Source organism: Manacus vitellinus, unplaced genomic scaffold (assembly GCF_001715985.3).
Source record: "Manacus vitellinus isolate BGI_N305 unplaced genomic scaffold, ASM171598v3 scaffold_34_pilon, whole genome shotgun sequence".
Taxonomy (NCBI): Eukaryota; Metazoa; Chordata; class Aves; order Passeriformes; family Pipridae; genus Manacus; species Manacus vitellinus.
In genome coordinates this window covers 6,579,827-6,593,469 of record NW_021940488.1, presented here as the reverse complement: position 1 = coordinate 6,593,469, position 13,643 = coordinate 6,579,827, and positions in this window count along the sequence as shown.

Below are 13,643 nucleotides of genomic sequence, written 5' to 3'. Positions count from 1 at the left end.
AGTTTTATTCCTCAATAAATACAATGGAAAGGACATTTCTAATTAAAAAAGGGACTATTTAGTATAGTTTTTGCACAAAAGGCACACACATGGAATTAATTCAATATTTTAAATAAAAACTAACAAACGTTCTCCTCCCCCAAAAAAAACTCAAAGAAGCAAAAACCGACCAAATCAACAATGCCTGAAGTAAAAAGCAAAGCATAAAGTTAGAGAAAGTCATATATGGAAATATCCTTCTAGTACTTTATTGCCCTCCCAAAATTCTGTTGTAGCATAAACAAGTTCTCTGGCATACAAAGCACAGGGTTTCATACAGTAGTAGCATTAAAAAATAACATAGACTAATTTTTAGGTAGTAAAGCAGAGTACTCAGAAGTTGAAAAAATGGCAGATTTGAGGTCATCAAACACAGCTCATTTTTTCTCGTGCACTAGAACAGAGTCTTTAACTATGTAGTGATCTACTGCCTCTTTCTCTCTCCCCATGTCTTCACCTCCCATGGGATTTCTGCCTTATCCAGACTACAAGTTAGAGCTGCCCAGAGATATACAGGCTTGTGCAGTAGAAGAGACTGTTCATTTCTTGCAGTTGGATGGCGTGTAGTATATAAATCAAAGACTACAGGAAAGGAAATATATAGGTGAGAAGTTAGATAAGACTCTGAAAAATAGGACTGTAGTCTTGTCTCTGCCACAGATGTTTAGTAAAGTCAGTAAATTTTTCATATCGTGCGTGTATTCCCCAGCTTCTGCGTGCTGACTGTGAGATCCTACACTCTGATTAATCAGAAGTGTTGAACACCCACATCTACTCCTGAAGTCACTAGGGAGTTGTTTTGAGTCTACTGAATAATGAGTAGTGCTATCTACTATTCCAGCTCATGTGCCAGATGTCTCAGATTTTGTGTACCTGTATCTCTCTGACTGTAATCTCTGTGCACGTCTTGTGTAGAAGATGGATGCTGACTTTTTTCAGTCTGCAGTAAAAATAATATGTCTGAATCACTTGTATCCTCTAATGATGAGCACCAAACAAATGCCTGGGCAAAGTAAATGAATTTGTCTTCAGAGCAGGTTTTGAACCTCATGTAGAGAATAAAGGCCACTACAAAGAACTGCAATATGAGTAATGGAACAAAACAAAGTACTGCAGAGTGAGGTGCTTTTAAAGTGAGCATTTTCTATCTTACGCATTAAATAAAGCAACATTAGTATTGTGTAGTAAAGGTTGTATCATAAACTATTGATCAAGCATAGATAATAGTTTAGGTTGAGTTTAAATCACACACTGATCCTGCAATTTCTGAACAAATGAATACTGAATTCTGTAACCTGACTGACATTGCTTAACAAGGTGTGTAGGGTAAATAAAGAGGAAACAACCCAAGTACCCTCAGTAACAGCAGGCTCTCTAGTAAGGAAGGCTGTGCAGCCTTAGGTAAGATTCTAAAATGTGGTTTAATTCTCATATTTTCCTCTTCTATTTAGTTCTTGTATAAAAGTGAAATCCATTTCTTGCCACAGGGAAGAAGGAACTTAGTTGTTTGAGAGCAAAAATTCGTGTTGGAATGGGTCTGTTTTCTCTGGTTGCAGGTTCATATGCCTTCCACAGTTCACTATTCTTAACATGATCTCCCCCTTCTTGTGAAGAATAGAGTTCCTGTGTCCCTGTCCCTTATTTCTGCATTTCTATAGACAAAACAATTTTATGGCATGTGCTGAATGAGTTTGCTTCCTGAGGCTCAGGAAGCATCAGGCTTCTGGCACATGCGCTGCAGAGGCAGGCAGGGTGATGAGCTGTGTCTTTCCAGAAGCATTAGACTCAGCAACAAGTACATGGATAGTGATGTGACATGGATAGTTACTCTGCGTTTGCTCTTTTGCTTTCCTATGCAACTTGTGTTGTGTGCAGAATTTTGTGAGCTTGCAGTTATGCAAATTGCCCTCTAAACTATTGAGAAGAGAGACTGCAAGATTTTCAGATAGTGGCATGGGGATGTGATAAGCTAAGAAACCTCCTGCAGATCAGCTAGTGCATTCAGCTCCCTTCTTGCCTTTGTAAATTGTTTTCCTGCTTGTAAGGTGTTTTAACACTCAAATCCATCAAAATAAAAAAAAAAGGATTGAAGATGTAATTCATAAAACATAATTCATTCATAATTCACCCATTTGTATGGGTTAGGAAGGAAAAGATGTCTGGTTTTGACTTTGTGATTTGGTCTGGAATATACTTGCAGGATACAGAATAGAAATGTGTGATTTTTATCTGTAACATCCCTTTTGTTCGTTATAACTGTGTTTTGTTTTCTTCCCAGTGTAGTTGTAACAGGAGTGGGAAAGAAAGGAAACTTCAGAAATACTAATTTTAAAAGGTGTTCTGGAGCCTGCATTAGAGCTGCTTGTCTTTTGCTATGAAAATAAACTGGCATATACCTGCAGGCTGAATAGAGGTAGGGACATAAATAAAAATGTTAGGAGGCCAAATGATCAAGAAGCTGAATTTATTTTCTCAAGTGATTTAGGAACCATTCTCTAATTCACTGCTCAAATTATGTTTACAAAGATGTTTAGCTCCTAATTCACTCCCACTTGTCAGGAAACCTTCCCAAGAGGTGAAAAAGAATGATGGTGGCTGTGGAGCTTATTAAAGTATTGTTATTATTTAAAGTAATTTTTCAACAAATTGTAGATTCATTCATTGAACTTCATCTTAGAATTAGAAAAAAATGCCGGAGGCTTTCAAAGTTTCATATCACAGAGGAAAAAAAAAGGAGGTTGCAGAGCAGAAGAGATTTCTTAAATCAGGTTAGAAAATTTCCATCACTTCCTAACACTTTGAAAGCTACTAAGGTCGAAGTTACTTTTATTACTTTTGTGTTTTTCTGCAGTGATAGCATTTTGTTACACTATTGAGTGAGTTACAGTGTGTTTCCCTGGTCTTTTATGTTTGGTTTGATTTCAGTGTCTTGACTTGAGGTCAAATATATCTTTCCTAATGTCTTTTTTAATATGTCCATTTTTATGAGTAAAGATATGTGAACAACCTTAACTCTAATCAAGTGAAACTTTTTGTGAAGGAATATATAAAACTGAAATTTGGTGCTGTTTATGGTCCAAGAGGTTTTGCTGTGAGAGGTAGTGAGGCAGGAGGGGAGCATGGAGCCCTGCTTGAATCCCGGGGTAACAGAGGCATATTTCCAAGGCTATGCCCTTCACTGGTGCTGTTGGCAGGGAAAACCATACTGCTGTGGGAACCAAATTCCTGTAGCCCGTCCTGATCCGGGCTGTCCTTGGTTCTTTTCTTCCTGAAATCCCCTGTTTTCCTGTGGGATCAAACTCAGATAGTCAACACGTCCCAGTGTGTAAGGTGATAGTGCTGGCGTTTTAGAAATGAGTTGTTTGGGGAGTTGGTCAAAGTGATTACAAGACAATGAGAGGATGGCTCCACCTGATTAGCAGATGGGCAGCCTTTGGACTGACAAGCTCCTCGTAGTGGCTGTCTGGCAGAAGTGAGTGACTACTCCTGGCTGAGGGACCAGGAGTGTCAGCTCATCACAGTGATGTTTGCTGGTAGGCAGTGGTGACAGCAGGAGTGCTCTTTTCTCATTTTTTTCTTGGTTATTTCCAGTGAAAACTCATTGGTCAGAATGGTCCTGTGGGTAATTTATGATGTCACGTGCAACCAAATATGTACTTTGGCCATTTTTCATGCGTTTTGCTAATGATGGGTCACGGAGTTTCACTAGAAGGTTCTAAAGATTAAAGTCATCAGAGAAGGCGGCCCTGGTGACTGATATTCTCTGACCCCATGACCTACCAAAGGCCATAGTACCACACTAAATAAAGCTGTCTCAAGCTCATCACTTCTGTTGGGCTCTAACACAGATTTTAAAAAGATGATCAGGCTTGTCTTACAGATTTTAAGGATTTATCTGGCATGTCCTTAAAGAGCCAGTTTTAATTAAAACTTATTTTTTGTGTTAAAAATGTCATTTCTCTAATAGGAATTTGTCCAGCTTGTTCTTATAAAAAATTATTTTATACTAGTAGTCTTATTTCCCACCTACATACCCGGGTTGACTGGGTTAAATTTATTTTTAATATATACAACTCTGTATTATACATAGAATGTGATCTGTTAACAAGAGGCTCCTCTTTTTTATGATGTTGTGAAGTCCTCCTTGTAAAGTACAAATATCCAAGAACATAGGTGGGTTTTTCCCATCCATGCAAGTAAAGACCAGTCCTGAATCTGCAATTCAGCATGACAATTTCTGTGTCTTCTTTCTGTATAAAAGGCACTGGAACACCTCTCCTCAGCTCAGTCTTCAAGAAACATGAATAATGGAGAGAATCCTTTTGATTTTCATTCTTTGTTGTCTGATACCTTACTGTAGGCATTTGAACCTGAGCAAAGATGTAAAATGAAGGGATAGCATCACGAGTCACCAGCAAAGTGGGTGTGTTAGGTGTCACAAAGAGCAGACTCAGCTTCCCTTGTGAAGTCCAGGAGTCCCAGTAATCATGTCAAGCTGAAGTGGACAGGATTACAGCAAAGGGAATGCTGCAATTTGCAATTTTCATGTGTGCCTGTGAGTTGACTGTAACCTGGCAGGGAGCACAGGGAGCAGCTCCTGTTTTTGCTTGGCTGTGGGGTGCTCTGAGTGCCAGGAGCAAGGGGAACACAGAAGTTCCCCACTGCCTTCTCATGCCCTTCTGAATGTGGCACACACTCAGGAAACCCCTGTGGTTTTTTGAGGAGTTTTTTTTTGTTTGTTTCTTTTTGCTGTTGTTGGGGTTTTGGTTTTTTATTTGTTTGGGTTTTTGTTTGTTCATTTGTTTGTTGTAGTTTTTCTTTGGTTTTGTTTGTTTGATTTAATTTACTATCTTAACCAACTTTAATCTTAGATATCTGGCTTTTCTGTAAGCTGTTCTTCAGTAGGAGACTGACTGTATTTTGACTCTTCATACAATGTACAATATATATTTAGCCCTGAACATTGCTCTTGTCATGCTTTTTAATTTACTGTGTTTCTTGCTGCTGGCAACTTTGAAATTCAGTGGAGCCCTGCAGGGATGTCTCAGTCTCCTGTTTTCTATCTCCTCCGAGCTATTGCATTACAATCATCTGTCAAAGATGAGTGGGAGTCAAGGAAATGGAGCACCTCAAGTGGCTGACACTGCTGAGCAGATACCTTTCTATTTTTGCTGAGTGCTCACATACCTCCAGAGTACAGATGTGTCTGAGCTGGATTAGATGCACAGAAAGTTTGCAATACTTTCATCTTATAATAACAGCAGTCCTGGTTGCATGGGAAAATGATACAATTTTAACAACTGCTTTGACCTGTACACCAGGCATAATTGCATGTGCACTGTGGTTATACTCATTTAATGTGGTTAAAAAAATTATTGCACCTCTTGCAGATTAGCTAAGGCAATGAAATTCCTGAAAGGACTCAGTCTGACACAGAGGAATCTTCAGAGTGCACATACTGTCAGCATCTCACTTCCATTCTATAGCAACATTAGGAATGAGAATGTAGGGAAAAGAAGCCATCACAGGGTTGTTTGTCCCAGAAGTAGTGGCTGGCATTGGAATCAATTGTGTAGGATCTATAATAAGCATGTGGCAGAAGTTTAACTAGTAAAATTGATGATTGCAGCTTAAGGAAAATTGTCATACCACAGAATACACTGTACGGTGCTAACAGCAGTGAAAGTTTAACTACTGCAGGTAACCCGTGGCCTAAATTAGTATGTACTTTCCAAGTAAGACTCTCACACTCCTTTTTCTTAGGGTTTTGTTGAAGTGAGTTTATTAAAATAGATTGTAAAAGGCTTTATAAAAATGCGTGTTTTCCTTATTCTAGAACAAAACACAAATGTCCTGTTCACGTCCTGAAAATTTTGAAGCGGCTGAATCTGTGTTGACTCCCTGTTTCTAAAACCAGTATTTTATTGGAATCTCCAGTTAAGTCAATTTCTTCCATGATTCATTTTGCTTAGCAACAGAAATGTAAGCTCTGGCCTCTGGCCCTAATGAAATCCTTTAAATGCAGTCTACATAGCAAAAGGTTAAGAGGGCAAGGCACAGTTTAATTTCCCAATAACGCTTTATGGCAGTCTTTGTAAATGTACTTGCTTCTGGAGTTTTCTAACACCCCTTTCTCTGAAACTGTAGTCAATTTGCAGGCGAGAAGTTGCTGTATTAAAATTGCATACATGAGAGAGGTTGGAGGGCAGTGCAGTACAGGACCTTCCCGCTAAATTGCTAATCCAAATTGGGCCTTAGTCAATTTCTTACAAAGTTGTCAACATCCAGTGACCTATACGAAATGAATTGGTAGCTTCAGTCCAGTTCCTAGAGAGGTGTGCACATCAGAAGAGCAATCAGCTGGCACTAATTGGCACCCTGGGTAGCAGCCTCAGCAGAGAGCCAAAGGTCTGTAGAGGAACGGAGGCTGAAGTGCTCTCTCAACCCTAAAGATGGTCCCTCTGGGTCGGAGTTTAGGGCACGTTGGTAATGTCATATGTGGAATTTTGCTGTGCCCCTTGCAATGCTAGACTGGAGCTGTGTCTTGGGAACTGCACTTCCCAGGGTGTTTCAAATGCCACAGGGCTTTTTAAAGCCTGAAATCACTTCGGCTTTCCTTCAGGTGTAAACAAGAAGAGAACATTCACTGAGCAATAACCTGATAGTCTGAGGTGTCAGATGATAACCACTCAAATTGAGGGATTGCACTGGAAAAGGCAAAGAGAGGGAATGAGTAGTCCTTGAAGAAAAAAGTGTCTCATGTCCATGCCCAACGTGCATAAGTACTTTTGCTCTGTCAGTTTTTTTCACCTCTTGGGCTCAGAAAGGTTAAAAATTAGTGGTGCCTGAATGTTAAAAATATATTGTTTCATTAGAAGGTCTGTGAAGTTCTGTTCATTTTAAAAGTGTAGTAACACATGGTCTTCCTCCCCTTGGAATTGTTCCCAGACCATAATAATTTTAGAAATTTTATTATGGGTTATTATTTTCCCAATAGCCTTGTATTTAAGAAGTTTATGTCTTGTTTTGTTGTTCTATTCACATAGTTTCAGTCATTCAGGCAAGGTGAAAATAATGTGGTGAACTCTAAGCCATCAGCCCATTCAATATGAATGGAGTCAGTGAAGAAGCATTAAATTAAGAAATGAGTGATTAAATACCTACCTAGTACTAAAATACCTACCTACTGTTTTAAGCCAGGCAGTCAAAGGTGATAAAATATATTTGGAATTGGAAGTTGAGCAAATTTTCTCTTGAACATACAAATGAGTAATGAGCAGCAATGACAAATGTTTGGCCGTGGATGTCTGCTAAGAATAATAAATAGGTTTGTTCGATGGAGGTTGGTCTGTTTCACAAAACGTTTGGTGTCTTCAGAGAGCAATTTTTGTCCACCTATGCATCGTCCATACCGATAAAGATAAGATGAAGGTGTTACATAGAGCCAGTATACTTCCAGAAATCAGAGCATATATTTTGTCTTCATAGCTTTGCATTACTGGAGTCACCAATGACCTGCTGCAATTTTTCTCCCTCTATATCAGATAACAAAAGAAACCAGGATCACAGCCATAACTGAAATGATGGAGCTCTGAAAGTAGCACCCTTTTCCAGTCATACAGCAGTCCCCTTTCACTGCCTCCATGCTCTCTCACTGATGATGTGGTGCACATTTATCTGACAGACTAAAACTGGAACAGCATGGAAGGTAAGGCAGTATTTGCATCCCTGAGTGCGGAATCATCGACTGCCACAAAAGATCAGGGAGTTTGGAGATACACTCTGCTCTCAGCATTGCCAAGGCCCAATGCAAAAAATCACCCTGAAAAATGTCATATTCTTGTGTTTTAATGGTCTACCCTGAAACACAGTGGTGCTCTAAGTGTATAAGCATTACCATTTGCAAATTCCCACCTGTCGTTCCTGTTTCCGGAAACAGTATCCCTGGCTGCAGTCTGGACGTTGCCCCGGGTGGTGTCTGACTCTTAACCCAAATCAAACAGTAATTGTTCAGACACTGTCTGGCTCTCAGGCAGTGGACAGGGAAAGCACAACAGCCTTCTGGTTATTTCTTAGTAAGCTGCTCCCGGGGTCCCCTATCCCATCAGTTCTTCAAGGTATGGGTCATGGATTCAGCCTGGCTTGCAGAATCAGGAATTCTCATCCAAAGGCATTAAAACAAAACTGTTAAACACTGATAATTCTGTGAGAACTGCTACGTTAATCCCAGCAACCGTGTCCACTTTTTGATTCTGCAAGAGGTGACACTCTCCATGCTTAGAGAATCTCAGAGGTTCTAGCTCAGATACAAAGAAAAGACTGAAAATATGACAGAGTGCTGAAGGTGTGTGCAGACAGCAACAAGCACTCTCAGGATTACGAACTGCCCTGCTTGACTCAACCAAAATGGAACTCTGCCTTCCAAGGGCAGGATGTGGTGTGGATTTTATGGCTGAGACCCCATTTATTTGATGCTGACTTGAATCTTGAATCTGTTTATTTGACCTTTTAGCTTGAAGTTGCATTGTTGTTATCTCTGGACTCAGTGGAAATAGTGACATATATATTGTGGACCTGAGCAACAACCAGTGTCTTCTGTGAAAGGGACAGAGAAGGAACTGCTCTTTAAAAAATAAATAAACAGATCATTGTTATGAAAACCAAAGAACAATAATATTTTTGCATTCTATGAAGAGTAGTTACAGTTATAACTATCAATCTGATCAAGTTAAGAAATTATATGTACATTTTGGAGAAAGATTTTTGATATTAAGAACAGTTTCAGGGAGGACTCTGGTGATGGTGTAATGTCTGAAAGAGGGAAGCAGCTAATGAGAGAGATCTCTAATACCTGTGATTCTGAATTTCTACTCTCTTCTGTAACAGTTTATAGTCTTATTTTTGAAGGCTAGACAGTTCAGTTGTTCTAGTTCACTTTCCTAAGGAATTTAGCTTTGAACTTGCAGATTTTTGTATGGAACCCATACCATCTCTCAAAACTCATGTTAATCCTAGGGAGGACCACAAGAATCTACTAACATATGCACACTGCCAAAATAAATGATATTGAGATTCCTGAGCTAATCTTCTCCTTTGATCTCGTGAACCCTAAAATTTATTTGGTAAAGTAGTCATGAAATATTTCTGACCATTCTGAAGTATCAGCTGCAAATAGCCTAGACTTTGATTTTCAAGATAAATCAGGAAATGTCAGGGTTTTTCCTCCCCTTCCAATCCTTAATGGTCTCCATAGAAAGCTTTATAATAAGGCAGTTCAGAGAGTAGCAGTAGCCATTCTTTTTCTGGCACTTACAGCTTTATATGTGAAATTGCGTGACATGTTTTGTCAGCGTGTGGGAATCTCACTGTGTTGCTATCTCTGAAAGTATCAGCAGAAAGAGATGGCAACTTTTGTCTCACAGTTTTTCCTCATTGGGTATGGTTTTTCTTTTTCTTTCCTTGTTCTACCTGAAAGTTCACAACTCACGGTATTTTCTGTGCTCACAGAAAATAACATAAAAACATATTAATAACACATGGTCATGTCTTTCTTGCAGTGGATCTCCAGCATGGACCTTGGTCTATTTTTTTTCTGCATTCTACAAAAAAGAACCCTCAAATAGCAATGTTTTGTGCTCTGGTTGTTGCTGATCTTGCTTTGATGGTTCTTCCACTTACCTTTCTTTTCTTACGTTGTCCATTCACTTTATATTCTTAAATGTTTTTATTCTTTCATATTTTAACTGATTTATGGTGGATTTTTCAACACGGTAGAACATGCCCTTCCATTTTTAACACATAGGGATGTTTTGGTTGTAACTCTGCAGTTACAACACTGAAACTTGATCTTTGAGTTTGTGTTAGATCCTCCCAAAGGAGGGTGGGGTTTTTTTTGTTTTATTTTTGGGTCATCGCAGGTTTGGATTTTTTAGGTAAAATACAGCCTACTTTTTGCAAAACACCTTCTTCTTTGCACTGAATAGCACTTTCTTGTTTCAGGACTTTGTGATGTATACAGTCACATGTAAGAACAAAGCTGAAAACCTTTTACTAGTTATTGCATAAAATCTATGTGATAAGAAAGCCAGTATTTTATACTGTAGATGGAGGTTTTTGGATCAGAAACAGGGGTACAGAAAGATTTTTTCACTGAAGATAAAGTGGAGCTCTGCTCTACATGGGGTAGAGCTCTGCTCAAATCTTGAGCATGTTCCAAGACCTTTCTTCTTACAAGTGTAGATCATCATGGCCTCATCTACTAGGGTAGGAAATACATTTATAGCAGGAATTATTCTAGGGAGGTGGGGAGAAATTACTGTAACCATTGTCATGGCTATATTATCCCCTTTGTTAGGATGTTCTGACTCTATCCTGTGTGATCAGTGGTTTCCAGGAGCGTGGTGTAGGCTTGAACTAAACCCACCCCTTTCTCCAGAGTGACTGCACACAGAATGGCCAGATGGGGAAGGTCTCCTTGCCTGCCCATATGCCATTCAGCCAGACCCTGTACCTTGTCTGTGCACTGTAGTGGGTGTGGAGGCAGTTCCCAGGAGGTCAGACCATGGCCAGGTGGAGACAGGGTCACCTTGGGAAGGCAGGAGCATGTTAGCAGTTTCTACAGCTACCACGAGGTGCAGAAGAAGAGAAGGCAAGAACTTCCAGCTGGGCTTTCTAATCTTGCTCTGGCCTTGAGGCGATGAGAAAAAGGGCATGGCTGCTGCATATCTGCAGCCAGCAAGAGCTTCAGTCGTTTCTGCAGTTGTTGCAGTTTGTGGTGATGTCTCTAAGCTGGAAAACTGATTTCCTTGTTGCTGAGTGTGGATCACCTTCAGGCTGTAAATCTGAGTTGATGGTGTCTGAAACTGCTGCTCATCGCCAAGCTGTATGGAGAAGGTGTGCTTTTGAATGCATCTGAACACAACAGTAATGAAAACCTTTAAAAAATCAGTAGCAATTAAAATGATATTAAACATAATCAGTAGTCTATTAGTAAAGAATGACTTATTATTCTGTACAAGTGTGCTTGATAGATATCAGGGGGATGAAATATATCTGTTTATGATGTCTTTGTCCCCTTTTTAGTTTTTTCATTTAGCTCATGATTTTATTTAATGGAAGAGACACTTCTCACCTATTGGCTTGACAATTTACAAGCATTTGTTTGTGCTGAATTAAGCACATTTCTAAACTTTGTATGTTGCTGCTGACAGTTTGGGGATTGATTTTTATCCCTAGAGAGATGCCTTTTTGTCTTTAAGGCAAATTGAAGTTGACTGCCAGAGCATTCCCTGGTAAGGGAGAGAATCTACTTTAGGGATATTTTTCTACTGAGAATTCATTTTTAACTGAGAAGCTTCAACAAGGTCATGCTTTTCATGACACTGAAAAAAAAAAAAAGTTCACAGATAAAGAAGGAGCATTAACTTCAGAGAAAATAAATAGAAGCAAATATTACTAAGCTTTTTTTCCCCTTACACTTCTCTGTCAGGGAAGTGTTCCTAGATATGCAGTAGATAAAAATTCCAGACTTTTCTTCTAAAAGCACATGTTAAATGTTGGTGTGGGCAATGGCAGAAAAAGATTTTACCCATTTTTCATGTATGTTATGAGACTGAATTTTAAAACTTCTTAACATTTTTAGGACAATCAAATTCTTTCAAGAACAGATTCATTGCTTGTCCACGTTGGCAACATGGGAAATGATTTGCAGACATGAATGGATTAATGTAATGAGCTGTGCGTGAGGATGCAGAATCTCCACCAGACAGGTGCTGTAAGAAATCTTCATTCACATCAAGAACAGCTAAATACTCTTTTTTTACAGTACAGTCTGTGGCTGTACACTGGTCTAGAGTTACACTCTAAACTTGGTCCAGCCTACATCCACTCACTCAGCCTGACACAGTTTTTGGATACAAACATGGTGTTGTTGCTATTTTGACAGGGATGCTGGAATTCATTTATGTATCTTTCCCTTCAAGGTCTTTTTGGCACTAGATTTGTTTCATAGGAATATTTTCTACAAATACAAATATTCTTAAAATAAGTAGTGTCTTTGTATATATCTGGTTTGGTTTCTGTGGTCAAAATGAACAGCACCTCACACCTGAACAGCAAAGCTAAATCAAACCATCCTGGCCAATGGGCAAGTAAAGTGAGGGTTTCCCTGGTGGTACCTGGCAGGTTACTGGTGAGGTGATGGACAGACCTCATTAAAATCTCATTTAATGCTTGTCTGTGGAATGAGTGCACTCTCTTTAATCTCTGTCTTTGTATTCACCCAGACTTCTAAGACCCAAGTGACTTAACAAAATAAATAACCTTAGTCCTTCAATCAGGTGACAAACTCACACCCACTTGTTTTCATGTCTAGGAAATAAAACCAGCTGAAGCTGAAGTTTTTCACTGCAATACATCTAAACAAGTAGTAAGAACCAGTTTCTTCAGGAAAGTCTTATTCTACTGGTTATAAAATCTTCTTAAAGGAGCTGCACATCTCCGCAGTCTTCCTTTAAGCCTTCTTTGGAATGTTCTCATTGGATTTTTCACACATTTGAACCCTAAATATTTCAATTATCTCAGTATGTTTCTGGAGACCTGGCTATCAATTACCAGAATTTTCATTTGCTTTTTTGATCTTTTTTTTCCCCTTCTCAGATTCCTCCTATAAAATCTGTAACAGTTCTCTCTTAGCATCTACCGGACTAAGATATTTGCAAAGTCCAAGCAATAAAACTTCCAATATTCATCACACTGAAAAGAAAAAGATTAGAAACTACACCCTGAAACTTCTTCAAGTGTCTTTTAAATACAACAAAAGAAATTAATTGGCTGGTGTTTAGGATGAGGTAGGTGAGGGGTGAGAGGAAGCAGGGACTGACATTGTTTGGTTGCATCTGGTGGGCAACATCCCAGAGCCACCACACTACAGCAAAGAACTCACATTTTTTTGCCATGTTCTCAATGCCAGCATTTTATTAATTAGTTTTTAAAGTTTTTACTCGGCTTTACGTTGGAATTTGCATCTTTTTTTTTGAAACGAATTTATCTTTAAGTTAGAACACAGCATTTATTAATAGCAGGAAATTCCAAGTAATCATATTGTGTCACTTTCCCCTACTACTTTTTATGGCACCTAGATGTTGATTTTTGTGAACTGTACCTTTTCTACCCTAATCAATCTTGTTTCTCTTTTGTACTTTTGCCTGAAGAGTTCTGGTGTTTAGAATTAACTTTGTTCTCAGTCCTTTTCCATTTTGTGTACGATTATGCACCTAATTAAAGGTAATTGTTTCCTTGTTCCTACAGCATCAGCCAAGCAAGCAGATCTCAGCTACATCTGAGGGATATGGGAAAACTCCATCCTAGAAAAAGTGCAGCAAATACTTTGGTAATTTAGTGTTTCATTGTTCTGTAGCTGTCACAAACATACCCTAGATGTGCTTTACCTGCTTCACTAAGCTGTGGAAATCAGGGAAACCTGTCTATTCTGAGTCAAGGAATAGTAAGCATGAATGTTATAACGCTGCCACTAAGGTTGTCAATCAGGTGGGTTTTTTTTTAATCAAGGCTTTAACATTTATTAGCTTTGTATTAGCTTTTCT